The 24,902-nt window shown below is 46.3% G+C and overlaps 1 protein-coding gene across 2 annotated transcripts in view; it reads left to right on the forward strand.

Moving 5' to 3' along the window:
- The first annotated feature begins 850 nt into the window (after positions 1 to 850).
- Positions 851 to 24,902, forward strand: part of PIK3C2B (phosphatidylinositol-4-phosphate 3-kinase catalytic subunit type 2 beta) — a 90,275-nt gene continuing 66,223 nt past the window's right edge. The window contains exon 1 of one of the 2 annotated variants that reach the window (XM_081193371.1): positions 851 to 1,266. The gene's annotated coding sequence lies outside the window, so the exon portion shown is untranslated. The remainder of the gene's footprint in view (positions 1,267 to 24,902) is intronic. The other variant, XM_081193370.1, reaches the window with a different exon arrangement.

Raw genomic sequence — 24,902 nt, forward strand, 5'->3', positions numbered from 1 at the left:
TGTCATTTGGGGCCTCCCAATGTCTGTAAACATCTGTCAGAAACCTGTTTCGGAATCTTACTCTTCAAACTATTATAGGAAAAGCAAAATCTTCCATCCAACTTCTCTTGTTAACCAGGACCAATCATGTAATTACCATCAGCAAAAGGAAATACAACAGCCCAGTAATGAGAGGAGTTGTTTAATGAGAATTGATTTGGATGTGTTGGCAAGGTTAGGCAACGCTGTGTTAAACAAATGTTACCTCTGACTTTCCACTCATTTTCCTCACTGCAAAACGTCCAAAGGTTTTTTGGTGGGTGGAGAAGTGGGCTTGTTGCGCAAGAGCACCAAATCGACTTACGGTAAATTGTGCAACCTGAATTGACTAGTATTATATGACTGAATCTCACCCCGAAACAGTGACATTTTGAAGAAATGAGATGAAGTTGCTGTTTCCTTTTTAAATATTTTGAGCTGTTGCTGGTCTCTTAATCATTTCAACGGGGCCTTCCACAAAACTCCTTGGATCGTGTCCCCAGCAGGAAACAGAAACATCTTAACCATAATTTATTTTTGCATGCATGCCTGCAAGAACTGCAGATATGGCGAGTCTATGGACTCGGAGACGAGCACAGGCGCAAAGAACTTTGCCGTGTGAAATGGAAGGGGGCCTGTCGGTTCCCCCGCACGCAATGCAGCAACAAACTCCAGCGGATGAGCTTCTGCAGAGAGGCGGACACTATCGTATGCCTTCGGCTCCTCCACAAAAGTCCAGAAAGCAGCCGGAGCCCTTTTTAAAGCGCCAGGGTTCACGGCGGCCGTGCGCGAGGTCTCCAGGAGATGGCGCGCGCCTTTGCGGCGCCTCTCGTCCCCATTGTCTCGCTCGCTCGCATCGCCCGCCTCGCTTGGCTGTGCTGGGAATCTGCAGCTCGCCGCTTTCGCTCGCCAGCTCCCCTCCGAAGAAGAGACCCGTTCCCGGAGCTGCTGCTTGGATTTTAATGCCAGATGCACGAGGATTAGCAGATCGCCCCGAGGAGCTATCCTGGAATTACCACAGGAGGAGGCGGAGGAGGAGGAGGAAAGGGGGGAAAGGAAAAGGCATTGTGGAAGAGAGAGAGAGAGAGAGGAGAGGGAGGGAGGCGCGCAGGGAAAAGACGATCGCTTGGAAACGGCAGCAACAGACCAGGAAATCGCTGGGCAGACACCAGGTAAGCTGGGAGCAAGAGGAGGCGTTTGCGAAATGGACTTAGGGAGGCACCGGCAGAGAAGATGTGCGAGACCCAGGTTTGGAAACCAACCAGTTCTCCCTTTCGCAACATGGAAATCGGGGAGGGAGGGAGCTTGTGCAGGGAAGCCGCCTCCACTGCAGTCCCAGCCTTGGATGCAGTGCAGCAGGCGCAGCAAGCCTTGGATAGCAGGTTGCGCGCATGGAGGCTGAGCCTAGCTTGCAGAGGAATGCTTCAGGAGCGGGATCCTGCTCAGTTCCTCCAATAATCTCTTCCCCAGTTGCAGCGATCTCTCTCTCTTAAAAGCTAAAGCTGGCTTTACTTTAATCTTTTCCTTGGGGTTGGCCTTTCTCTCCCCACCCGTATAGCTTGAACCACATGTGCTGGGATCTCCTTGCAAATGCCTGCTCGCTTTGCGTTCCTCCCTCTTACAAAGCGACGAGCTTTGAGCAAAGCAAAAAGCAGGGAGAACGGACCGCAAAAGGGGCGCGGTGCCGGAGGGTTGGTGGGGCGGGCGGTCGTGTAAGAGGGATAAATCCAGTACCTCGGACATGGGCAGCAGAATCTCTCTTTCTGGGCAAACTTCCCCAAGCTGACGGGGCACGATGGATCTCTGACTTTTCTGAAAGTTGTAATACTACAATTCCTCTTCTTTCTCTTCCCCGCCCCCTAATAACTCTCGGAGGAATGGACAAGAATTGCCCAAGCTTGAGCGAGAATACAAGGTTGGGCCTCTGTTCCATTTATGTTGGTTGGTTTCTGCAAAATTCCTGGGATCAATAATAATAATAATAATAATCTATCCCTTGGGATAATCGATTCCAGAAGCCAGCAGCAATGTTAGCACTATTATTCCTTTGTCTAGTATTATAATTATGACTACTGCCTGTGTCATGAATATGTATTTTTAAAGCCTGGCTCTTGCATTTAGGAAAACGTAAGGAGCTTACGATTCCCGTGTGTAGACTGCTTTATATGTAATTTATAGGGTTCTTACTATAATCCTGGTTAAAGTGATGAGCGGGGGAGCAGAATCCTTAATTAGAGGGTCATCCCTGTTTTTCTTTTTAGGAATGCATGGAGGGGGAAGAGCCATTGACCTACTAAGAAAAATAGTGTTGTGGGGATTTTTTTTTAATCAGGCTTTGGGTTGTTTTTCCTTTGTGCCAACTGTGCTGTCAATGTCCCTCCTCCGCGCAAGCAACATAAATGCTAAACATAAAATAAAAAGCAAATGATAAAACTGGATTTGGAAAAGTGGATGTGTTCAACCGGTTGGTGGGAAAGACCATAACCTTGCACTGAAATGGGCAATAGTAGAAAGCCGTTTCCTTTACTTGTGATAATAAGGAATCCGCAAGTTATAAAATTGCACACCGGTTGTAACTTTAGAGACCTTGGACAGTGAGACATGCTGCCTTCTCAGGTGCCAAACTGGAGCAATGTTTACATATGTGTTTCTTAGACTCTCCCTCCTTGTAGTGGTGATAGACAGGGATATGATCCCTTCACAGCAAAACAAGTTTGCTGTGTGTTGATTTGATATTGGCTTAAAATGAATCAATGGCCACACTGTGATTGTGTTATAGTATGCCATATAGTTTCCTGCTTCGTAGGCCTTTTATGTCACAGGTACGCTTTCCTTTAAGCATAGATGTAATCCCACCAAATGCAACGAGTCCATTCCTGACAGGGCTGTTGGAATAACTGGAAGCTTTGCTATTGATTTTCAGCAACCTTTAGAGAAAGCCAGTAGTGCTAGCATCCATGCACATATATATATATATATATTTCATTTTAATGCCCACCAATGGAGATTTATCTGCACTGAAATCTGATTGGCAAGGGAGGATGTCTAGCCCAGCTAGCAAGGCTGTCCTGGTCAGAGCTCATTAGCTGTATTACCATGGATTTGTGTGAAACAAAATACAGAGCGTGGTTGGGATCAGGCTGAACGTTTGCAAGCATTCCCAGGAGGAAAGCTGAAATGCATTCCAAGGCCAGGATAGCAATCATTAAAGCTCCATGCCTTTGCTGATTGAGGTGGAAAGATGTTGTACAAAGTATGTATACATTGTTGGCTCCCTAGAATGAAAACTGCTGCCAGAGTGTACAATAGTGAGCAAAAGGAACCAGTTGCCTGACAGTGATGGAAGGTAGTTTTCTAAGTTCTTAAGAAATAAGCAGATCCAGAGTGCAGGGGGGCCACAGACCAGAGGAACAGACTCTTGCACCGGGTGTTGTTTCATGGGTTTTGTTGGGAGAGGAGTTCTTGTTGATATTTTTTTTTGGTATCTTTATTTTTATATCTTTTTAGATTTCTGTAGAAAATGTTCAATTTGGTTGTTTACTTTTTGATGAGTTTTATTTATTGTTTATGGCTACTTTCGTTATGTTTGTCATTATGCACATTTTTTCATGTTGTAAGCCGCCTTGAGCATTTTAACTATGGAAAGGTGGCATACAAATAAAATGATTAATTAACAGAATGCTGATAAACCACTTATATTCTGCATGGTGCACTGTAGGTTGCTGCTTTATATCAAGTCAGAATATTGATCCATCTCACGCAGTGTCGTCTGCACTAACTGGCAGCAGTTCTCCAGGGTTTCAGGCAGAAGTCCTTTTTTCCAGCCTGACTGAAAGTCACCAGCAATTGAACCTCCTGCCTTCAAAGCTCTTCCACTGAGTTGTAGTTCTGCTCATATTGCATTCACGCTTTGGGTACTTTGAGCAAGGGTTGTACCTCGATGGTGGAGCACATGCAAAAGGTTCCAGGTTGAAACCCCATCCTCTCCTGATTGGTCTGGGAAAGCTTGTCTGGAGCCCATGGAGAACCCCTGCCAATCAGTAGATAATACTGAGTTATACAGACTGGTGCTCTGTCTCTTTATGAGACAGATTCCCATGTGCTTAATCTGATGGCAGTGAAGGAGGTCCACAGCTGCTCCAGCTATAATTTGCCAAATAAGACCTACTTTAGATAATGTACGCAGGCAAATGCCATCCTTTCTTCCCCAGAGGAAAAGTGTCTGCTTGTGGTGCTTCTAGTACCTGCTCTAGCAGCCTGTGAATCAAAGTGGGGTGCTCAGCATGACAACAGGAATGGCAGAAATGGAGCATCAGTGAAAGAATGAAGCTAAGGATTTCTTAGTAGGGTAGGGTGGGATGGAACCTATGACCTAATTTTCCTAATGTAGGGTATTTCCTCAGAAGTATTACCCAGACATGAATCTGACATTGGGCTCAGCGTAGGCTCTGGGAGGCACTGCCTGAGGGACGCTGCAAAGATTTACAATTCACTCATTTATAAAAAGTCAGAGGGAAGAGAAGGCATATGAAAGGGTAAAGCCCTGCTTCTCATGTGACGGCTGATATTCCACCTACTCTCTCTCCCACCCACCCCGGCCTTGGGTGTCCTTATTTTCACTAGGCCTTATTTCCTGTAGCCTGAAAGTATGTTTATGGCTGAATCAGGACCTGTGTTTGCCACTTTAGGGCAGGACTTGACAACCCAGCCTTCTAGTGATTCAGAAAGTGAGTTGAGAGATACTATGTGCAAGGTGCATAACCTCCAGTCGTCTTGCTGTATTACCTCTCAAGGAAACTTACTTTGGCTCCATCATGCTGCCTGTTATGAATGTCATGCATTTAGGTCAGCCTTTTCCCTAACCTGTGGTGCCTCCAGATGTTCCAGGCCACAACTCCCATAATCCCCAACCACTGACCATGCTGGATGTGATTGACGGAAGCTGTAGTCCAAAACATCTAGAGTGCACCCGATTGGGGAAGGCAGGTTTAAGTGATGGTTGGAAGGATATGGCTGCGCTGATGCAGCCAAGGAAGGCTACGCCAAGGAAAGATGGGCATTCCAGTTAGGATGTTGCCTTGGATTTGGAGCCAACTCACACAACTGTGACTTTGCACACAACCACTACAACTCGGGGACGCGGGTGGCGCTGTGGTCTAAACCACTGAGCCTCTTGGGCTTGCCAATCGGAAGGTCAGCAATTCGAATCCCTGTGACGGGGTGAGCTCCCGTTTCTCTATCCCAGCTCCTGCCCACCTAGCAGTTCGAAAGCACGTCAAAGTGCAAGTAGATAAATAGGTACCACTCTGGCGGGAAGGTAAACGGCATTTCCGTGTGCTGCTCTGGTTCGCCAGAAGCAGCCTAGTCATGCTGACCACATGACCCGGAAAAACTGTCTGCGGACAAATGTCGGCTCCCTCGGCCAGTAAAGTGAGATGAGCACCACAACCTCAGAGTCATTCCCGACTGGACTTAACTGTCAGGGAACCTTTACCTTTGCCTTTTCCTTCAGCTCAGTACTATCTTAAACTTCCCATGAGGTCAGGGACAATCTGGTTAGATGCTGGCCATGATCATATACAGAAATCCAGTGACTCAGCATCCAGAGAGAGACTTGGGAATGGGAACCATAACACTGAAGCACCGAAGTCCGTTAATTTCTGAAGGAAGATGATGTTTTAAATATCAGAAGTGTTTGAACATCTTAACGCAAAAGGCCTCCAGCAGTTATCAAAGAAACTGGGATACAGTGCTGCTGATAGCCATGCCCTGATGCAGTCACACCTCCTTTAGGTTATAACAGGTAACATTTACATGTATTCAAATGCGCCTGTTCTTTTGCCTCCTCATAGTTAAAGAACCAGATTTTCAGGATTGCGCAGAAGGTGGAACAAATGTACTCAGATGGAAAATGCTTGTTATTTGAGTGTGTATATTTTTGCACAAAACCAGAGTTTGGTGGTCATTGCCAAGCAGCTGGGTGCCTAATCTTGGACGCCTCTGCAAACCTGCCCTCTTTTCTGTCTTTGTCCCAGAGGTGCAGCTGCATGCGTCTGCCGCGTGTGCATTGATATGCACAGCTGGTCAGTTCTGCAGAACTGAAACTTCTGCATCGGAAACAAAAGGTTGTGCTGAATTTGACTGTTAGGCGTGGCTTCAGGAAGTGCTGCACCAGGTAGCATAGTTGCAGAGAGATAGCTGTGCAGAGCAGCAAACCTTGCAGGGATATTTGCTTAGCTCAACACTACTAACATAGATGAGTCAACGTCCGTCACACCTCAGAACTTCCAGGCCTGGTGGCGATACTTGCCAGTTGCACAGAGCAAGCAGGTTTCAAAGCAAGTGGAAACTGCACAGTATGTGGGAAATTATGCAGTAGATGCTGGCAAGATGTGTACCTTTGTTAGGTATCTGTTCTGCTTTCTACAGGCATGTAAGACTGAAAGGATGCAACGTAGGGGTGGGAGTGAGCCGTCTAGAGCCATCCCCGTCATGCTAATGAAACTGAGCATGAGGCTTAGCCAGGCCTCGCTCCTCAAATATAGTATAACTTTACCCTGATAGATGTGCAAAAACAACCTCGTCAGAATGACAGTTCTATCAATGACCCCTCACTTTCCCTTTTTAATGGTTTGGTGTGCTCACTTTGAAGCCCTTTCAAGGTAGAAATCAGGCATTCCGTTGATGTCAAATAATAATAATAATAATAATAATAATAATAATAATAATAATAATAATAATTTCTACCCCGCCCATCTGGCTGGGTTTTCCCAGCCACTCTGGGCAGCTTCCAACAAAATATTAAAAATACATTAAAACATCAGTCATTAAAAACTTCCCTAAACATGGCTGCCTTCAGATGTCTTCTAATCATCAGATAGTTGTTTATTTCTTTGACATCTGATGGGCAGGCGTTCCACAGGGTGGGCGCCACTACCGAGAAGGCCCTCTGCCTGGTTCCCTGTAGCTTTGCTTCTCGCAATGAGGGAACCGCCAGAAGGCCCTCGGCGCTGGACCTCAGTGTCCGGGCAGAAAGATGGGGGTGGAGATGCTCCTTCAGGTATACTGGGCCAAGGCCATTTAGGGCTTTAAAGGTCAGCACCAACACTTTGAATTGTACTCGGAAACGTACTGGGAGCCAATGTAGGTCTTTCAAGACCGGTGTTACGTGGTCTCGGCGGCTGCTTCCCGTCACCAGTCTAGCTGCTGCATTCTGGATTAGTTGCAGTTTCCGGTTCACCTTCAAAGTTAGCCCCACGTAGAGCCCATTGCAGTAATCCAAGCGGGAGATAACTAGAGCATGCACAACTCTGTTGAGACAGTCCACGGGCAGGTAGGATCTCAGCCTGTGTACATGTAAACAGATGGCAAAGTATTTTGTTGGGAGCTGCTCAGAGTGGCTGGGGAAACTCAGTCAGATGGGTGGCATATAAATAATAATAATAAAATTATGGAGTCAGACTGTAGGGCACTGCACAATAGTAAGAAAAGAAAACTATATATTTCACAACTATGACCAGTTCTGTTCAATTAAAGGAAAGAACACTGAAACACAGCACCAAGATGGGGTTGAAATGACATTTCTCCTCCTTTTAGTAAATGGTACCTGTTCATCTGATAGGTATCTACTGGGGGATGATGTGTTCAGAGAATTCAGGCATGACTGTGTGAGTGAGCTGCATAGGATTATCTGGTTATAAAGTGAAGAGGAAAGACCAGTGATATGAACCTCCATTTGTGCTATTAAACATGATCAATCTACTTCCTTAGTTACATGCCAGTTTTGGCCTTTGTGGAGATAAAGGAGCACAATAGTTCAGTTTAAGGACCAGCAAATTGGTGACCATATATGATGATGCCAATAGTTCATGAGATCCTTCCTCCTGATTACCTCCTGGCAGTGTTGGTGATCCATTTATTTATTTATTGCATTTACATCCTACCTTTTCCTCCAAGGAGTTCAAAGTGGCATACATGCTTCTCCCACTTCTCATTTGATTCCTACAGCAACCTTGTCAGGTTGGTTGGGCTGAGAGGCCATGACTGGCCCAAGGTCACACAGTGAGTTTCATCATGGCTGAATGGGAATTTGAACCCTGTTCTCCCACGTCCTAGCCTGACACTCTAACCACTACACCATGCTGGTTCTCAAAGAGGAAAAGAAGAGCATATACTATGCAACACACAAGCTCTACTTCTTTGGTTTGCATGCCATATTCACAGGGCTGTCTTAAGCATATCCGGCGCCGTGGTGTAAAGATCCCTCCGTCCCTTCCCCCATTTCCCAGAGTTGTCGACCTTTTTTAAGGGGGGGAACCCCCAAAGTTGTCGGCCTTTTTTTTTTAGGAAAGGTTCCTGACACCACGCTTACATATTATTTCTACTAAAACCTTAGAACAAAATAACATGAAAAGGCAGAAGAAAATCTAATGACGTCCTCAGTTCCAAAGCAAGACTCATTCAAGACTCAGCAGTTCTTCTAATTCATCCTCATGATTCAAATCACCACATATCAAAAAGTTAAAGCAATCACCAGTTTATTCTTCTTTAAATAAATTGATAAAGACACAGAGAACGAAGTTCCTGGCCAATTTGTGTTTAAGTACAAAGCTGACGTTTTCAAATATTGGGGGTGGGTGGATGTAAAGCAGTGACATCCTGAACCTAAAAAGGACCCAAAACTTGGGCCACAAAAGCTGCAGCTCTAACTGCACTTACCTGAGAGTAAGCCCTGCTGAATCTAATAGGACCTTAAAACCCGCCCCCGTCTTTAAAGGACTTTTTGTTGGTGTGTGTTTGTTTTTAACCACTAACTGCATGGAGAGCACACTCTCGAATCCAAACTTACCTCCAAACTGAGTCCTAATGGTAGTGCGCCCCCCAGCTTTCCCCTCCCACCGCCCCAAATCTGAATGAATCCCTCCTCCACCTTTTTCCTTGACGGAAGGGGCAGGGGGTGATGTTCTTGGCGCCCCTCCTCCTCCTTCCCACCCCCTGATCTGGGCAGCTCGAGGCTCGCTTGCCACACGGACTTCCTCAGCAGTCCCGCTACTGCCGCGGGGCAGACAGGAGGAAGAGGGGCGCCACGTAGCTTTGCGCACCGCTGACGCTGCCTCCTCTCCCAGGCAGGAAGCGAGAGAGCGCGGCTGGCCGTTGGGAGATCTGCTGCCACCGCCACCCAGCATGCCCTCGCAGCTGTTACCGGTCGGTCCCGGACTCTCGCTGCTAGGCGCCCCTGATGGGTGGGCGCCGTGGCGCAGGGCGCCACTAACCCTAATGGGTAAGACGGCCCTGCATATTCAGATACCATGCGCATGCATATTCTTTTCTGGCAGCCTGTTCCTCAGCATAGCAGCAAATGCTGCCCCTGGAAAGAATTCCTCCTAACACCTACACACCCTCCAACTGTTGTTCTGGTACAAGTGAAAACACACACAATGTTTTACACAGTACCCAGAAGGGCAGCCGTGGGGAGGCTTGCCGCAGCGAAAGGGCAAACAGTGCCAATTCGTGCTGGAGACTTGCTGGTGCATTGTGGCAAGAGCAGATTTGGTGGGCAGCAGCCTGCATCAGGTCCATGAAGGAGGTGTATTGTTTTACACAAATCTTAGTAATGGAGTAGAAAGCAAAAAAAGGTATGACCTAATCATGGAGGGGGGGAACTATTTGGGGATTGGATATGGCCCAGACTGGATGTAGCTGAACATTTCTATCCAAACAGTAAAGTAATGATAGGTTGGCCACTTAGGCATTGCCCAAAAGGAGGAATTGCCTTACCAAAAACAGGGCAAAAGATGGCACAGAGTTGCACAGAATTTGCATGCACTAAGGCAGTGTTCTCCAAACTTGGGTCTCCAAGCTGCTTTTGCACTACAATTCCCATTAGCCCTGACCACTGGTCCTGCTAGCTAGGGATGATGGAAGTTGTAGTGCAAAAACAGCTGGAAACCCTGCACTGAGGTATGAGCATAGATGCATATTTATGCATGAAATAATTGCTATTATTTCAATATATCTTACCATAGTGAGGAGGAGGGTGACCTGCAGGCCTGCTCAGTCAGCTGACTAGGTGCTCCCTGTTGATGGGCAACTGCTCTGCCTTCATATGGTACTTTTTCTTTAAACTGGATGTGAGCTAGATATCCCATCAAACAGAGGCGGGCTTTGAGTGGAGGATTGTTCTTTTTAAAGTAGGACACGTGGCCACTCTGGGCTGAGAGCTAATTCTCTTGATTAGCTTTATCCACGACTCACATATGGAAAACAGCAGGCAAGAGGTGTTAAGTAGCCTTGTCCAAATCTATTGTGGAATAAGGGAACTCAAACCTGCAGCGGAGCTTGAACCCAGGACCTGTGGAGTTAAGCCTGTGTGCTACTACTGAGTCTCCTGTGCTGCCAGTAGACCAGAGAAAAACGTGTGAAAAGGCTTGACCCTTATAAACATCAGGAAGAACTTGCTGATGGTAAGAGCTGTTTGACAGTGGAACAGACTCCCAAGAGAGGTGGTGGACTCTCCTTCCTTGGAGGTTTTTAAGCAGAGGTTGGATGGCTGTCTGTCATGTACGATCTAGTTTGGATTCCTGCATTTCAGGGGGTTGGACTAGATGACCCTGGGGTGTCTTCCAGTTCTACAGTTCTGTGATTCCAGGAGCCCTTTTGAGACAGGGGTCTGCCTCTTTGGCCTGAGCAGCAGAGGGACACGTCCCAGATCTGTGCAGCCTCATTTGCATATTATGTAAATTGCTTGCTAATTATGCAAATCAAACATCTTAATTGGGTACGTTCTACCAATTGCTTTGTGTTTGCTCCTGGCTCGAAACTTCCACAAAATTTGGGGGGAAGAGATCGTGCCGCTTGCTCATGCCAGGAGAGAAGAGTGGCCTTTCTCATCTGTTCCGCCTGCCTTTCTTCTCAGAGTCTTAAGAGTGCAGCAAAGGCAAATTCTTCTGAATGGGCTGCAGCTTAAAAGCTCTGCACATGCCAATGAGGACCAGAATAATGCAGTATTTCTGCAGTGAAACGCTGCACTGAAACTGCAGCAGGTACATCCGGAAGGGGCATGAAGTAACCGCCCCACTGGACTGTATGGCTGCTGGAAACAAATGGCCCATGAGAAACAAGCCAATTTTATCAAGACAATTCAGCTGCCTCATTTCACTTCCTGGGCAGGAATGAACCTGACTTAGTTAAGCTCTTGATATAGTTGGAATTAAGTCATATCATGACTGAAGTGGCCAATTGGTTTCAACTTACTCAGCCAATTGATTTCAACTTACTCATGTAGTGTTTTCCTGTGTTCTTGGAGCTGTGAGAGACTGGAAATTTGCCCTTGCAAGGCAAGGAGCTAGGTTTTGCCTCACCGGGGTGGTCTGGGGAACCATGTCAACCCTGGTCTGAAATCAGTGAGTTATTTCAGAATCAGGCCAAACTGTAGGTCTCAGCTGCAGGTGAGCAAATTAACAAGAAAGCAGGGAAGGTCAGAGGTCAAAACTAGCCTACCTTGCAATTAATTCCAGGACTTTGGTAGGCCCAGAGCATTTGGGGGGGGGGGCAGGGTTCCTGTGCCTGGAGCATGAGGAGGGGGTTGGTTCACAGACTGGTGAGCCAGGATTTTTGAGACGCTGCTTCTGACCTTGCTGCCTCACATCATCATTTGAATCAGAAGCCCGATGGTGTTTTTGCCAAGCTGATGTGCTTTCATCTACAACAAGGGTGAGTCGTAGCCAGATTGCAAGCCCCTGGTTGGACCTCTGACCTTGTTGGGCCAAGCCTGCCTGACTTTCTCATTGCTTAGCAAGTAGCTACCCTACAAGAGAAGGAGTGACATGTACTGTCTCCCAGTCTTGTTTCTGGACCCAGTTCAAGATGTCCAGATTAACCCACAAAGCCCTTAGCGACTTGAGGTCAGTATTGCTGAAAAATCAGTGTCTCTCCCCTTGGACCTTTCCACATCTTGAGATATTCTTCAGGGGACCTCCTCTAAATGCCTCTGCCAGGTGAAGTTAGGCAGATGTTTATCATGGGGTGGGTATTCTTGGTGGTAGTACCCCAGGGAAGCTGGCCGGGCACCTTTTTTAAGCTCGTTTGGCCCCAGGTGAAAGCTTTACTTCATTCTCCCAAACTCTGTAAAATTGCAATTTTAATGTTTGGAAACATTTTATATGCTAAGTATATTCCTTTCCCTGCTTGAAAATAATCTGTGCTGCAGAATGTTAATTTATGAGAGTCTGTTTTATCATTATATTTCTGACAATGCTAGTGAGTAGCCTTATAAATATGTAAGTGGAAATAAAATTGAATGGAGGACTGAAGTTGAACAATGGTAGGAATGGAGAAAGGGCTCCATTAGGGTTAAAAAAGAAAGTGGGGGGGGGTGTAGGAATGAGAGGATTTCACAATTATGTTGAAGTTAGAAACAGCCATAGAGTGCTGGTTTTGATTGGAACAGTGCTTACCCACCAAAATTTTTCCAATGAAAATAGGGACATTTATAATTATAATGTAATAATTTTTACCTTGCCCATCTGACTGAGTTGCCCCACCTACTCTGGGTGGCTTCCAACATATATAAAAACATAATAAAACATTAAAAATTAAAAGTGTCCCTATACAATGGGGAGAGACTTAATTCTTTCACCTGTGCCATTTCCCCGAAAGTAAAGTGTGTTCTTGGCTCTACTTGGGGTTGGGGGGAGGTACCTGTTTCATACCTTACAAGGGACTCCTGCGTTCAGATGGGTGCTAAAAATGCATCACATTCTTTCCTTGGAACTTCTTAAGCAGAAGTTGGATGGTCATTTGTCATGGATACTTTAGAAGAAGAAGAAGAAGAAGAAGAGTTTGGATTTGATATCCCGCCTTTCACTCCCTTTAAGGAGTCTCAAAGCGGCTAACATTCTCCTTTCCCTTCCTCCCCCACAACAAACACTCTGTGAGGTGAGTGGGGCCGAGAGACTTCACAGAAGTGTGACTGGCCCAAGGTCACCCAGCAGCTGCATGTGGAGGAGCGGAGACGCGAACCCGGTTCCCCAGATTACGAGACTACCGCTCTTAACCACTACACCACACTGGCTTTAGGAGAGATTCCTGCATTGCAGGGGGTTGGACTGGATGACCCTCAGAGTCTCTTCCAGCTCAACAGTTTTGTGATTCTATGATTCTGGCCAATTAGCAAAAACGAAAAAAAACACACAATAGCTCTTCTTCATTTGCAGTTACACATTATTCTTAATAGTGAGTTCCCACCTTGGCTAGAATGCTGAAAGGTAAGAAGATGACTTATTCCCTATGAGTCAGGAAAAAGCATGCAGCCTGTGCATTTCCCCTAACATCTCATACTGTTTTCTTCTACTTTTTTAAAATGAAAGTTAAGAATTGGGGCCAACCAGTGTCCTCAATGAGTAGGACAGGATTATTTAGGCACACGAGGTCTTCCCATTTGGCCCACAAAGCTGTTTCTGCCAAACCAGACCCACCTGCCCTACAGCTGACCTCTCATGATGTCGGGTGAGGATCAGGTAGCAGTAGGGCTTGCACAAAAGGGGCTTTGCAGCCCTTACAAACCATCTGATTGGTGGTACCTGCAAAGACCCTTGGAGGCTTTAAGCACAAGGCATTTTGCAGGCGCCTAAGTGGACCCTACAAGGCATGCTTAGAACCTGGGCCTATCAGCAGATCTCTTTAACTTGCTTCTCCCCCAACCATTGCTTGCCTTTCTTCCCCATCCCACTGGACCTTCCTTTGCTCTGCTCAGCCTTTCTTCATCCCATGAACCAGCAGCAGCCACTAAGATCCTGAGTTCCCTGTAGAGGGGGGCAGAAGAATGCAGGCAGAAAGCCTGTGTGGTGATCTGGGAAGTGAGGGAAGAGTTAATGGAAGAATTGCAATAGAAGCTGCAAAAGCTGGCGCTTTTTACCTTCCAATTCCCTCTTCTCCCCGTTATTGGAGGAAGCAAAACTACAGCTGTCTCCTCTTTGCAGGCATAACCTTCATCTCTCTGGTTTGGATAACCTTGGGTGTGCTCTGTTTTGATGACCTTGGAAGCTTGACGCCCTACCAGGCAGGTCAAACATTAGCAACTGCCTCTGAATTACCGTTTTTCTGCACATCACACCGGGAACCTCCGTGCACCCCTCCCAATGCAGGGTGAGGAACCTCTGCTACCCCCCCCCGTCCCCCACTCCCCAGCTCAGCTGCCAGCAAAGCCATCTTCACACACTGCGGTTTTTGCTGCCTAATTTGGGGGTGGGGGTGGGGAGGGTGGCGGGCTCTGCTCTGAATTCCCACGGACTTTAGCACAATCTTTCTGCTTGACTTCCCTTGTCTGTCCCCAGAGCTGAGCAGGTGGTGCTCAGCTGCTGCAAACACAAGAGCACGGGCCGCAGGCTGTTCGCATTTGGGCTGGCGCGAGCCCTAAAGTGTGCAGACGCACATGTCCCTCGTACCAGATGGGTTGCCTTCCCCACCCCTCCAGCTCTCCTTTCATGTTCCGCCTCTTTGCGCGAGGTTTCCTGCAGTTGTAAGCAGAAAACTGGGAGGGCAAGGTTAGATGGGATGCTCCCCTGTCTGATTTTGCTGCTCTTTCTGAGTGTGCTAGTCCTTTCTCTGCACCTGTCCGGTACCCTCCTATAATCCAAAGCAAAATATGTGATTAATGCATTGCTTGAAACAGAGCAGATGGAGCTAGTAAGGTTTTTAATCAAGACCTGGTGGAAAAGAGAAGGTGGCAAATCGACTGTTTTCTCTGTTGCGGGACTAACGCTCTGTATAGCCTGAGGTTGAGGAGGCTTTTCATATGAGGGCTGCGTTCCTTTCTCTGTAACCTGCCAAGGGCAGTACGGTGCAAACGTGGGCAGAGCGACAAATGCAAATTTTCCCTTTGGATAACAGTTCAGTTTCTGCACACTCACCCATGCCCACCTCTCTGTGGCAGATTTGAGAAGTTTCTAAGAGAGAATCTAGTACGGAGAAGCAGCACTGGGGGGGGGGGGCAGGAGCTGGAAGAAGAGGCGAGGGAGGCAAGTAGTCCTCCTCCCCAGCCCCAGCTGCTGTGCTTACCTTCCCAGGGGCTGCCGCCGCTGCCACTACTTCTCGTGGGTAGGCAGAACAAGCTTGTCCGCTCCACTCTCTGACCCACAAGAGCACCAGGGCGGTGGAGAAGGAGGGAAGATAAGCGGCGCAAAAGGGCTGGCTCCGGAGAGTGACTGCTTAAAATGGTGCTCAGCCAGCTCAGCCCAGCCCCCTTCGTCCTCTAGGCAGGCCGGGGAGAAGCCAGGAGGAGGGAGGGAGAGGCACCGCTTGTGTGTGTGGGGGGGGGGGGAATGGCATGGCGCAGGGGGAAAAATGGCGTAGCCCGAACGAATAGAATCCTCATGCCAATCCACAGACTGGATCCTGAAGGCAATTGAACCTGATCTGGCTCGCGGGCCTTAGTTTGACGACCCCTGATCTAGTACATCTGGAGGTGGCCTAAAAAACTTTTGAAATGGACGTGTAATCGAGAGGAAGGCGTGGCTTTTGGTTTGGCAATGTCTTCTGATTCAGGGGGCCTGGCTAACAAAGAAATGGGATTGCATTTCGAACAGTACTAGGAATGTGGGCATCTGCATAATGCCAGGCCACAAATCTAGAGGTTTTCCTAAACTTTGAAAAACCTGTCGGCCACACTGTTGCACTGTCATAGGAAGTGGCCTTATACAGAGTCAGACCATTGGTCCACTCAACTTGGTATTGTGCATCTTGCTGGCCGGAGCTGATGGGAATTGTTGAAAACAACTGGAGGGCAGCAGGTTGGCCAAAGCTGGTCTACTTGAACAGTTACAGAGTCTCAGGTAGAAGTATTTCCAGTTACCTGGTACTGAATCCTTTATTTATTTATTTTTTATAAAATATTTATTAATTTTTTTTGAAATATAACAGAAAAAATGAAAAAGAAAAAAGAAAAATACAAAATAAAAACAGTTAAAAACATACATTTTTTCTTTTACTTATTTTCTTTTAACTTATTTCCCGGACCTCCTCATACCTCCCTTTTTTGTATTCCACTTCAATTTATTGGTTCAGCAAATCCTTACCATTAGATTTTAACCCATTTATAACCCTTTTTTCATATTCTCTTAAATCATTACAGCTGGAAACCCCTTAGTTGCTATCCAACATCATTCTATCATTCATTAATTTTACAATATTTCTGTAGATAGTCTTTAAATTTCTTCCAGTCTTCTTCCACCGACTCTTCTCCCTGGTCTCGGATTCTGCCAGTCATTTCTGCCAATTCCATTTAGTCCATCACCTTCATCTACCATTCTTCCAAAGTGGGTAGATCTTGTGTCTTCCAGTACTTTGCAATAAGTATTCTTGCTGCTGTTGTAGCGAACATAAAGAGAGTTCTGTCTGGTACTGAATCCTTTAAACTGGCAATGCAGGGTTTGCACTTGCATACTATTGATGTGCTGTACCACTGAGTTTCCATTGCTCCCTGAAAGTTTACAGGGGATAATCTGCGGCCTCCGTTCATATAAGGATCTTGACATCTGCAGACTACTGTGCACAAGCTCTAAAGGGATTGCTCGTGTCTCATATCATTGACTGTCCACTATATGGGCACCTTGAAGCAGTACAGCAAATGGCTCCCAACTTCCAGCTCTCGGCCATTCTCCCACCCCACTTTCTTTCTTGTGTCCTGTTTTCCCTGTTAGGTTGTTTCTGTAACTCACTCATTACAGAGGGCAAATCCAGGTCTGCCAGCGACTCTGCCAAATCTGACTCCCCAACCAAGGCGTACAAGGCTTGCGTTTGTTGCATTCACATTTTTAATTTTGGAGTTGGGCCCTTGTACACTTAAACTATATTGGGAGGCACTGTTGCTGCAACTGCCTGTGACACATAGAATTGTAGAGTTGGAAGGGACCCTGAGGATCATCTACTCCCATACAGAGATTGAACCTACAACCTTGGTGTTATCAGCACCATGCTAACCAACTGAGCTATCACATGATCTGCTATGGAGAGGCATATCTCAGCAATGAATTACCATTACTGTATCTGTATTTCAACTATACCAAGTGTGATTGGCAAATTGACAAACTCTACTCCAAAGTTTGTTTGTGTTTATTGTTCTTCTGCAGGAAAACCAATAAAACACATTTTAAAAAACAACAGTAGCAGCAACTTGGGAGAATCCCTAAAAAGGTTTCCTGCAAAACATCCGCAGTCACAAGGGCAGCAGCTCTAATTTGTTTTGCTTTGGAAGGACCTTCAAAGTCTTGTCTGTTCCTTTGTAGCTCTGTTCAACAGGCTGTAAACAAAGATACTAGCCCAAACCAGACACTGCGGTTGCTTGTAATATGCTTTCCCCCTCCATGAGAAGTGTGGTGTTGCACTTTGCTATCATACCACATTGACAGGCACCATAACTGGGAATGCAGTTAAGCATAAGTTGAAAGAATTTGAATAAGTTGTACTAATGCACACACACATGCACAAATACAAATTTCTTTGTTAACCTTTGGCATACTTCTTCCCAGCTTCAAATAACTAGATTTTTATTCTAAGCAATGAAGCTGCTTAGTTACTGAGAGTGTGCTAAGACATCAATATTACCTATTCAACTTGCCTCGTGCACTCTGGGTTAACAAACACTCTGAGATTTAAGATATGTTCCCGCCTGCCCAGTGATCACTTGGAGCCCTGCTCAGTCTTTCCTAACTAAATTTTCTGAGTGTTCTATAGATGTTTCCTGGCCATCTTCAGTTTCACAACAACGTAGATTGGAAACATTTTTAGGTTGAAATTTGGATTCTCAGGAAACAAGTCTGCAGCATATTCTAGATATAATATTGAGTGGAATGCATATACAGTGGTACCTCGGATTAAGTACTTAATTTGTTCTGGAGGTCTGTTCTTAACCTGAAACTGTTCTTAACCTGAAGCACCACTTTAGCTAATGCGGCCTCCTGCTGCTGCCGCACCGCTGCTGCACGATTTCTGTTCTCATCCTGAAGCAAAGTTCTTAACCTGAAGCACTATTTCTGGGTTAGCAGAGTCTGTAACCTGAAGCGTATGTAATCTGAAGCATATGTAACCCGAGGTACCACTGTACCTTTGAGATCACTCAAATGTCAGGCAGTTTTAAAAGAAATAAAATACAAAAGACTGGTAATCTTGTGCCCATTCTTTGGAGAATGGAGTCTTCTCAGAAAGGGGGCATCCCTTGCCTTTTCTGTGAAAGACAGATCTGTGAAATGCTGTAAAACAGAAGACAAGCCCAGTGCCATCCTTTAAAAGAAGCACATCACCAGTTCATTTCTTGGCTCAAGGCAAGCAGGTCTAGAAGATGTCAGGGGGATAATAATACTGTTAATTTGTAAGGAAGCAAAAAGTGTTTGTCTTGGCTCTTCATTTTTTAAGGATTGAATCTGCCTTCTTTATTAATAGTATCCCATGAGAGTTTCCAGCTGGAATATCCAGCAGGATCCTTATCTAACTCACTTCAATTGGAAGGGAAATGAGTCTTATTAGCGAGGGAAGAACAGACAACAATGAGAGAAGTCCTTAAAAAGAAAAGTCTTCTGGACTCTCATCTTATTTACCAGCAAAGGCCTATGGCTGGTTGTTCTCCAAGATTGTAGATACAATTTTATATACTGTTTAATTTCAATCATTTCTAAGCTGTGTGCAATCATCTCTAGGTGGTGCAAGGTAAGAAAATACTTCTTTAGTTTCTGGGTTGTTTTGCATGATGCTTGTAGAAGCTGCAACTCTTCCTATAGGGAGACCTACCACAGAGAACAGGAGTCAGTTGGCACCCAGGAGCAGCTGGCAACGTGCCACAGCTTTATCAAGCAGATAAGCACAGAGGTAGAATGCTAGGCCTATGCAGGGAGAGTCATCAGATAAACCCGTAATAAGAGGCTGCTGCAATTGAAGGCTGAAGGGCAGCCAAAAAGCCATCACACTGGCCTTTCATGTGGTTTCTCATTCGCCTTTGATCCTCCTCGGTTGCCCACACACACACACAATGCTTACTCCCTTCCTCAGGACTCAAATCTCTGTTCTCTTAGAGAGAGCAGATATTTCTCCCACCACATACTGTCGGATTGGGCTGAGTTTTTGTCTTGTGTTTCTCAGGAGATGCATGAATGAAATCTGTTCCTTTCCATCTGGTGCCTGTACTGATTGGCAGTGGCCCTGTGAGGTCTCAGGCCTGAACCGGAGGTGCCCAAGGACTGAACTTGGGACTATGCACATACAAACCATATACTCTGCTACTTCAAAGGTGGAGATTTGGTACCGATTTGCATGTGTAGAAATTTAGAATCCTAGAATTGTACAGCTGGAAGGAACCCTAAGGGTCATCTAGTCATCTAGTCCAACCGCCTGCACAGGCAGGAAAAAAGGCAATTCTTCAGATATTCCAGCTTCAAGCCATAAAGGGCTTTAAAGGTCAAATCCAGTGGTTTGTTACTTTATTTATAGCCCATGCTGGGTGGCTTACAATGAGAGGTGGAGGTTCATCGCTAATATAGGCACAAGTAGCTTTGCTGATAACATGCCAAAAAGTGTGCTTTTTAGTGACATGGTAGATCTATGCATGTTAGAAAATAACTGGAAATTATCCCTTTGGACATTCACCTATATAGGCCTGGTTTGAAGTGCTTCCCCTTATAGAAATACTACGACTTGCATCTATAGCTGTTCCTGATCCCGATGGTGCACCTTACTTGAGTCTGTGTTAATCTGCCTACTGAAAGTTTGCATGGAGCAGGGACAGGGAACCCTCCTTATCACTGGCATAGCTAACATTCCAAGATGAGCCGGGAAGATGAGCAGCTATTGTTGCTGGCATTTGTCTGTCTCAGGAGACAATGGAGGAGTGCGACTTTGGGGGTGAAGTCAAACTGTTGGAAGGTTGCAGCCCTGGCTGTGTCTGTAGAGACATGTTTTGTTGCAGCTGGGGCAGATGAAGGTGTCCAGGTGTAATGCTGCAGATGTGCCATAGTGTTTATTTTCTCTGTACTCCTCCCTGGTCACTGCTAAGGATGGACAACCTGACTGTCTGGCCCCAGGCGTTGCAGTCACCCGCAAGGAGAAGATGCAGTGAGTTACCTATCTTCCATTTAGCATCTTTCATTTAGCATTTGCTCTGCAAGCTTCCATTTATTAGAGGAAGAGTTGGAGTAGAAAAGGGTAAGTTAACTCATAGCAGACATGCTGTGTGTCATGCCTCTTCCTCGCTAGGAGCCATAGGAGCACAAAGGGGACCCAATGCATAGAACACAATCATGTTGTGCGGATGCCTGATTATCGTCTTCCAAAGCAACTACTCTATTCCGAACTTAAAAATGGAAAGCATAATGCTGGTGGTCAACAAAGAGACTTGTCTCAAGGCAATTTTTAAAAAAATGTAGTATAAACACCAGCAATTGGGAAACACTTGCCTGTGAGCGCTCCAGTTGGAGAACAGCCTTTACCAAAGGTGTCTTGGGCTTTGAAAACACTTGAACTCAGGACGCAAGGGAGAAACGTGCTAGGAGGAAGGCGTGCTTGGCAAATCCACACTGTGATCAACTCTCGCCTGGAAACCAATGTCCCCACTGTGAAAGTATGTGTGGATCCAGAATTGGCCTCCACAGTCACTTACGGACTCATTGTTAAAACTGTGTTTATGGAAGACAATCTTACTCGGCTACAAATGATTGCCAAAGAAGAAGAGGAGGAGCCAATAAAACATTTGAGGGGGCTGGGACACACACACTCCCAAAGTTGACGAGCATTGCCATTCAAATGGTGTGCATGCACCATGTCTTGTGATCGATTATGTAGGGTGGTGCTTACCTGCCCCTCCCCATGTTGATCATGTTGGCACCCCTGCTAGGAACAAACAGAGCTGCCTTATACCAGTGTTTCCCAAACTTTTTTGGGCAACGGCACACCTGTTTACTGAAAAAAAATCTCGCGGCACACCACCATTAAAGCCCCGCCCCGTGACGTCAGCGCGCAGCGTCACGCCGGGAGGGACGCACGAAAGTGAAAGTTTTTTCCCTCCCCCCTCAGTCCCTCGCTCGGAATTCAGCTCGTTTGGGGCATCGCTCCGGCTGCTCCCTCTCCCACCGCGCAGGAGCGATGCCTCTCTCTGGCTCTCCCTCCGCGCAGGCTGAGGGAGGGAGGGAGGTGCGCGTGTGACCCGTCTCTGCTGGGAGACCAAACCCAGTGAGGCAGAGTCGCGCGGAGGCGCCCAGGCAGCGCTGCCGGCTGCGAGGAGGAGCGCCAGGCAGCAGCAGGAGGCGCGGCCTCTCCTCGCCGCCGCCGCCCCGCCTCTCGCCGCCCGACTCGCCCGCCTCCCTCCAGGCATCTCGCGGCACACCAGCCGATGTCTCACGGCACACTCGTGTGCCGCGGAACACCGGTTGGGAAACACTGCCTTATACCACGTCAGACCATTGGTTTGTCTGTCTCACTATTATCTTCCACTGACTGCCAGCAGCTCTCCATGCTTTCGGACAATGAGGTTTCCTCAGCCTTACCTGGAGATTCCAGGGATTGAACCTGTTACCTTTTGCATGCAAAGGATGTGCCTTTGTTTGTTTCAGCTCTGTTTGTTTCAGCATTCACATATGTTCAGAACTCAGACACACCCAGTAACAGCTCTCTCTTCACATGCTCTTTTGGAGAGGGCAACACGAGTGAAGCAGTCAGGGTCAGGCTCAGCAGACCCTCTGCAGCGACAAAAGCACAAGAGCAGAATGCTGCCGAATCATCAGGACAGAAGCTGTTAAGCAGGAAGTGCTGCGTCTTGCCTTCTTTTGTCTTTCCTTTTGCAGATGGTGCTCACATGCACATCATGGCTCACGGGATTTCTTCTCTCAGTCCTACTGATTACTGCAGTGACTTTGATTAAGCCTCTTTCTGCTGTTCTAGTGACATCCAGTAGCTGTTAGGAGAAATGGCTGCAGCTTCATGGGTAGATTTGAGCATGGGAAATAGCTGGTTCTAGGAGTTAAGGGCTGATTTGTGTACAGCCTTTAAAGGGGGGGGGGGGAGAGAGAACTTAATGCAAGCACAATAGCTTTCTGCATTTAGTCAAGAGATCAGGGGTGAGGAGCCACAACCAACAACCATGGTTATTATGGAATGAAGATTATTATATCTGAACTGATTCTAAAAGTGGTATCTGCAGATATTGTATGTCTTATTAACTGGTTTTCACAGCAGAGTTGTAATAGTAGTAGCTGTAAATTTTTACCCTGCAATAAAAATGTTTGATGAAGATGTGTGCAGCGAGGTTGATTATTATAAAGTATTCATAATACAGAGTTACAATGGTACCTAAACTTAAATGGTGCATGAACAATGGTACTTAAACCCAAGAGAGAGGGATGAAGGATTGAATGGGCCTCATAGGCACAACTCCCTTTTTAAGTATCCAACACGGGGCTGGAACATAATGGACAGGATATGCTCTTATTGAAATCATTTCTTGCCTCTGCTGTGCCCATTTTCTACACAAACAACATTTTTGGTCCACAATGATTTGGCATCCCTCAGTAAAATCAGATTGTCCTGTGGGTGGAAGCAACCTGCCAAGAGTTGCTTGCAAGTTGCCACTATTGGGAGGAAAAATGCACTCAGGAAAACATCACCCTGTACTAATTTTTCTTCTTTGGTGCTTTTCACTTGAATACTTGCTGCTGCTGTTTATTTTCTTGCTGTTGCTGCTTATTTAACCCTAAGCAGGGTTTGAAATTGGCATGCGATTGCACAACTTTGCTGTTAGTATCATAATATTTGCTGCTGGTGTGACTACCTTTGGTCAGGCTGCAACACAGTCATGAGTTCTGAGCCCAGCCCACCAGCTGAAGACCAGTGGTTTAGAGCGGAGGGGAGGAAACCTGTCCAGAAGTTGCTGACTTACATCTCCCGTAATCCCTAGCCACTGGCCAAGCCGAATGGGCAGATGGAGTCCCACAATATATGGAGGGCCACAGGTTCCCCACCCCTGGTCTACAGCAACCCATTTGATAGTCTTTGAAGATGTGAGGTTTGGTATTGGTCGGACATTGAGAAGCGAATAATTCCAAACCCATTGTATCATGGACTCCTGACTGACTTTTATAGAGAGAGGGTTCCTGATCTCATGCTTCCTTGCTGACCAGGCCATGTAGTTTATTGAGGACATTGGAACACTTTGTATCTGGCTTTGCCATGTTTCTCACTAGTTTTATTATCTGTTGCTATTATTTTGCGCCACATTGTTTGTTGTGGTGAATCATGAGCTTCTAGTCTGTGGCTGTTTTGCTGCCTAAGAATAGTGTTCACATCATGTCGAGTGCTTCCATGCAAATTACAGCAAGCTGCTTTGATCAGCCAGAGTATTATTAATTAAGGGCCTGGAGCGCCACAGATTGATGGGATGCAGTGAGGAGACGAAGGAGGTTGCTGTCTCACTGATGCCAGTAAAAATAGGGCACCTCTTCAAATCCCCTGCTGGGTTTCCAGTGAAGTGCTTTAAAGTTGTGCTTCAACATATTTGACTTGGTGTAAAGTAGGAAGAACGCCAGCAGATTCTCATGGAGTAATACTTTTTCTCACTTTCAGACACATTCATTTATGTATTATTTATTGCAGTTTTAACATGCCTTTTTTCCAGAGACTTACAATCCCCTCCACTTTGCCCTGATGACAGTCCTGTTTGCAGTGTGCAGGATTAGCCCAAGACAGCTTGCTGCCTGTTGTAAATGTTGCGTTGTGCCTCTCACTGTCCCATTTCACATTCAGAAGCCAGCTGAGCTGGCATGGCAGTTGCATCTTACTTCAGCTCTAGTGATGAGAGGACAGCGCAGCTCTGTCCTCGCCACCACTTCCTGCTCTCCAGCTTCTGCTGCTGAGGCAGCTGCTCACTCTGTCTGATGGTAGGACTGGTCCTAGGTAACTGAAATTAAGAGACGCTTCCTGGTCACTTTGTTTGATTTCTGCAAGGAAGCATTTGACATATAGATCTTTATTTTATTTTTTAATGGAAGTGATCTCTCTGATACATAGTTCTGATTATAGACGTTCAGAAGCAGGTTATGGAGTGGAGTGCCTTTGGAAAAGTTATGTTGACCTGCTTTGTTTGCTAGCATCAATTCACAACCATACCCTTCTTTTTAGTGACGGAGCTAAATTAAACAGCAAAAAGCAATGGCAAAGTTGTTGTTTTTTAGCTCCTAGCAGATCCACAGCATAATCCAGTCAAGGAATAGAATAGTGTGGTGAAGTGGTTAGAGTGGTGGATTGGGATCTGGGAAGTCCAGGTACAAATTCACATGCAGACATGAAGCTCACTGAGTATTCTTGGGAAGTCACTATCTCCTGGAACAGGGGCAACCTTCTGAATGTTGTTGGACTACAGCTCCCTGACCACTGGCCATGTCGACTAGGGCTGAGTTCAAGAGCATCTGGAGGCCAACACATTGGCTACACCTATCTCAGACTGACCTACTTCACAGGATTGTTGCGAAGATTAAAATAGTAGGATCTAACCTTTGAATTTGTTTGTCAGCCTGAGACCTGTTGTGCAGGTAGATGAGATTAAAGTTGCTAATGACCCACTGTTGTGGTCTATATAAACACAGAGCTAAGCATTCTCCATTGTACAGTGGTACCTCGAGTTACAAGCGCCTCAGGTTACAAGCGCCTCAGGTTACAAACTCCGCTAACCTGGAAGAGTTACCTTGAGTTGAGAACTTTGTCCCAGGATGAGAACCAAAATCATGTGCCGGCGGCGCAGCGACAGCAAGAGGCCCCATTGGCGAAAGCACGCCTCTAGTTAAGAACCGTTTCAGGTTAAGAACGGACCTCTGGAACGAATTAAGTTCGTAACTAGAGGCACCACTGTATTGCAA

This window comes from Podarcis bocagei, assembly GCF_964188305.1.
Source record: "Podarcis bocagei genome assembly, chromosome: 5".
Taxonomy (NCBI): Eukaryota; Metazoa; Chordata; class Lepidosauria; order Squamata; family Lacertidae; genus Podarcis; species Podarcis bocagei.